Here is a 4,543-nt window from a genome sequence, read left to right on the forward strand (position 1 = left end):
AAAAAGAAAGAAAGAAAGAAAAAGAAATTAGTTGAATTATGCCTGTTGCATCATGAATGTATTCATATTTTGCAATATTTTATTGAGACTTCCTTCTCCCAGTCACTTTTTCCAAAGATGTTGCCAAATATACAATTTCCTTACTTTTTCTCTTGCTAGGACTGTAGGACGGTAGAGTTCTCAAGCCTAAAGACAGACTTCAGGAGACCAGAGAGAGGATAACACACTGAGAGTAAGAAACACATTGCTTGAATTTCAAATAGTTAAATATATTTTTCTTCAATTTTTTTTCTAAATTTTATTTATTTATTTGTGTGTGTGTGTGTGTGTGTGGCCAGCTCCGCCCACCAGGGGGCGTGGCTGGCTGGCATGTGGTGCTGGGGGATTGAACCACGGTCCCTGTGCTTTGCTAAGCTTGTTCTAAGTAGGTGCTTTAGACCACTGAGCCATCTCACCAGCCCCCAAATAGCTAAATATTAATAAACCCATAGATTGCATTGAAATAAATTGAGCTTTATTATAACTTCTTGCTAAGTAGTAATTAAAAATTCATAAGTTCTCAAAGTGGAAAACTCAGTGGAAAAATAGCTTCATTTACTGGAATTCTTTCTCCTGGTTTTTTTTTTTTTTTTCAGAACCAAGTATTGAACTCAGGCCCTTGTGCTTGCCAGGGAAATGCTTATTCTACTCAGCCATCTCCCTGGCCCCCTGCTTTATTTTTACCCTTATTAATTTTTATACAATACTTATCAAAAGTAACTTCAAATGGCCAGCCAAATAGCTCAGCAGATTAAAGCACCTGCTTAGGCAGACACAGGAGCCAGGAGTTCGATCCACAGTCTGCTGTGCCAGCCCTGCCCCTGGGGCATGGTGAGATGGTGATTGAGACTGGGCATGGTGGTATGCACTTATAATCCCAGCACTTGGGAGGCTGAAAACAGGAAGATCACTATGAATCTAATCAAGTTGAGACCCTATAGACCCTGTAGACCCTGTTCTAAATATAAAAAAAAAACTTCAAAGGAAATATAATCCTTTAGAATTCCATAATTGATGGTGACATAAATGAGAGTTCAAACAAAACTAATAATGTTTCATGATAAAGAAGTCCATAATATAAACATCAAAGATATTAATCCATGAAGAAGCAATACTGTACCACTTACTATACTACTATATACTTTTCAATAATATTAAGTGTGATAATAAACATTCCTTTTCAGTAATCATTTACACTGAGATAATGGTAAATATCACAAATATTTCTTCATGTATTTCATTTATGATGTAACATCTTTCATTGCAGTACATTTGAAAGATTTGTATTTATACATAGATACCTTATGGCATAGTACCAGTAAAAATTAAACATATATTGGTATATAGTAATAATAAACATATATATGCATATTCACTAATTAATTTTTCCTTAAATATATCATTGATTGAAGAATTAATAATTTAGGATTTTGGGAGCCATTGAGCCTAATGGTGTTGATTTTCTAAATTTTGAAAAATGACATACAAATTTGCAATGCAGATTCAGCTTTCATTAAAAACCTTGTGCAATTAGTCTTTAATATTTCAACCTTTATTTCTATAATAATCTTATTTCAAACTCCATAAATTTATACCCCAACTGTTCGTTTACCTAAAATTTATATCAATGTCTTTTTAGTTATCGAACATTATTTTAATCAATTAGAATAAAATGTAATAAAAAGGTTCCTGAAGCATAAGTATTCCTAGATATAGAGACTGAATTGACACTTAATTTCATAATTATAATGCAAATTAGAAATATAACCATTCAAAGATATACAGAAAATACTAAAATTGTAGAACATTTGAAAGGAAATCAGGTGGTTAGATAGGCAGACTCTACATGAACTATATAATGGAAAAGTCAAAACTGTACAAAATAATTTAGAGTTAGCTCAGTAAATAGATATATAGATAGGAGTGGGAAGGCAAATAAGACAGAAATAAACCATGAATAAAACCACAGAAACGAGAAATAGTGCAAAATATGAAGTGTGAAGAAAATATAAGGTGAATATGTAAATTTTATAAACTTATCACAATAAAGGAAACATTGCCAGTAGCCACACACAAAATAATCTTGCCTCCTTCAAATACACTTTCCCAGTTTTCTTTCCACTCTTTGAAACAGTTCTAGGTGTTCTTTTCTTACACATCTTTAGTTGTGCTTTCTTGTTTCCCTCAATGTCTTGAGTCAGTCTAAAATATTTACCTATCATAGTCATTTTCACTTTGGGGAAGAGCCAGGAATCATACTATGTCAGATATGGTAAAGAAAATACCTTAATTCTTGGTACTGAGGCACACCACCCAGACACCCACACTGCTAAGGAGAAAGGTTTTATTTAATTTTGCAGCTTGTACAGCTTCCCAGTAAGCTTCAAGTTAGGGCTGCATGCAGAGGACCATAGCAGAGGAAAAAAAACCTCATAACATGACAAACAGGAAGCAGAGAGATCAGGGAGATGGAAAGAAGATAGGCCCTTGTAGGTCACACCACCAGTGTCCACCTTCTACCAAAATTACACCTAGCTATAAACTCATCAGTGAATTAGTGTGCTGATAAATCACACCCTCATGAGCCAATCCCCTACCAAAAGCTCCACTATGAAAGCATGTGAGTTAGAGAAGCCATCCAGACATGAAGTATCACAGAAGCCTAATATGATGCACTATAAAGATTTTATGGGCCTGATTTTCTGTTGAGTACAGTTCACTGGCAGCATTCATATTTTTGATCATGCTACAGAGAGACACTCACTAAAGATGTTCATAACTGCTTCTGAAAGTGGAAAGAATGAAGATATGTGTTCTTGAATTGAGGGGTAGAATTGTTAGGAGTATAAATGGCAATGCATCTTTTACCCAGCATATATTTTGATCACCTCTTTCATACAAATGACAATAAATTGTTTGGTTTTGCTGAACTATAAAGTCTAAAGCAAGGCGTGGAAGTCAATGAGGTAGAAAATTTAAACAGAGTCTAAATTAAGACAGGCATGCAATACCACTCTTTATGTTTACTTGTAGCTACAAAAAGAATAGGCAAAACTCTTAAAGTGAAATTTTATTTTATATTCATCTTTGTGGGTAAATAATAAATATATACTCTATGAATAAATTAACTTTGATAGGTGCGTAGAGAGTTTAATATTTAAAAGACTAGAAACAGGAAAGTCCATTAAGTAGCTAACTCAGTCATTTTCAAAAGACATTATGAAATGTGAAATTATAATAATGTCATCAATTGGAAAGAGAAAATATCTTTCAAAAGCATTGAAAAATATCAAGGCACATGAATGATCAAACTTGTAAATGGACCTGCATTTCTGTCAATGAAGCACACTAAAATATATGTAAGATCAACTACTGTACATATCAACAAATCCTGGATAAAATATACTAGTGTATGAGCAATATTTCCTCAATACCTATGACTTCTTATTTGGGGAAGATCCTCATAACAAAAACAGATTAATAAGAGACAAAAGACTTGTTTATTAATATGTGCTGTCTACATTACACAGGCAAAGCCTCAGTGAAAAGTAACTCCAAGCAATAGCTTAGCACTAGCTTATACAGCATCTTCAACAAAGAATAATACATTTGTGGATAAATGATAGGACAAAGAAAAATATTTTAAGCTTCGATGGTGAGAAATTGTAGGAAGGTAAATATTTGGGAAGAAACTAATAGAGTAGGATTTGTTTGCAGATTTCTCTGCTGCTGTCTCTGGGCTGATAAGAGTCTGGAGTTGTCACCAGAAAAGCAGGATTTATATCCTGACTTTTAGCAGAAAAGAATGGGAATAGACAATGTGTTTTTCCACATTGGTTACTTCCTAAATGCCTAGAGCTTAAAAATATGTTTTGTGTTAAAGAGTCATATTTGAAGTCACATAGTGTGATTCATTTAACTATATAATAGAAAATTATAATATATTATGAAGAATACTACAAATGGTTATATACCAACAAATTTAAAAAAAGTTTTCCTTAAGAAAACTTTTCATAAATGGTAATATAAAGTGGAAAATATAATAAACTTATTATGAATAAAGACAGTAAATCTTTCAATGAATTTGTCTTTACAAAATATTTCACGAAACATTTTAGCTTACAGAAATTTGTTTCTATACATTTAATATATTTTATTGTATAAGGTTTTCTCATCTTCCTTCTTTCAGTCTATTTAGTTTTTTCTGGTGCGGTTTATCTTATTAATTTTATTGAGAGAAAATAGTAATGAGACAGTTTCAAAACAGGTTAGTAAGACAGTTACAATAATGAATACACTGAATATTGGTGTCTTCATAGTAGTTATTCATAGTAAAAGACGCAGATATGATATCCTGTGCAAACACTATTAGTACAAATCTTTATTGTCACTGAATTAAGAGAAAGTAGCTGTATATCTATCTTATTTTGTATATACAGATACAAAATGGTCCTTCATTTATATCATCCTTTTTTGTTTAGTTTTGTCAGAGATGGGTATTCCA

This window comes from Octodon degus, unplaced genomic scaffold, assembly GCF_000260255.1.
Source record: "Octodon degus isolate 3935 unplaced genomic scaffold, OctDeg1.0 scaffold00063, whole genome shotgun sequence".
Lineage (NCBI taxonomy): Eukaryota > Metazoa > Chordata > Mammalia > Rodentia > Octodontidae > Octodon > Octodon degus.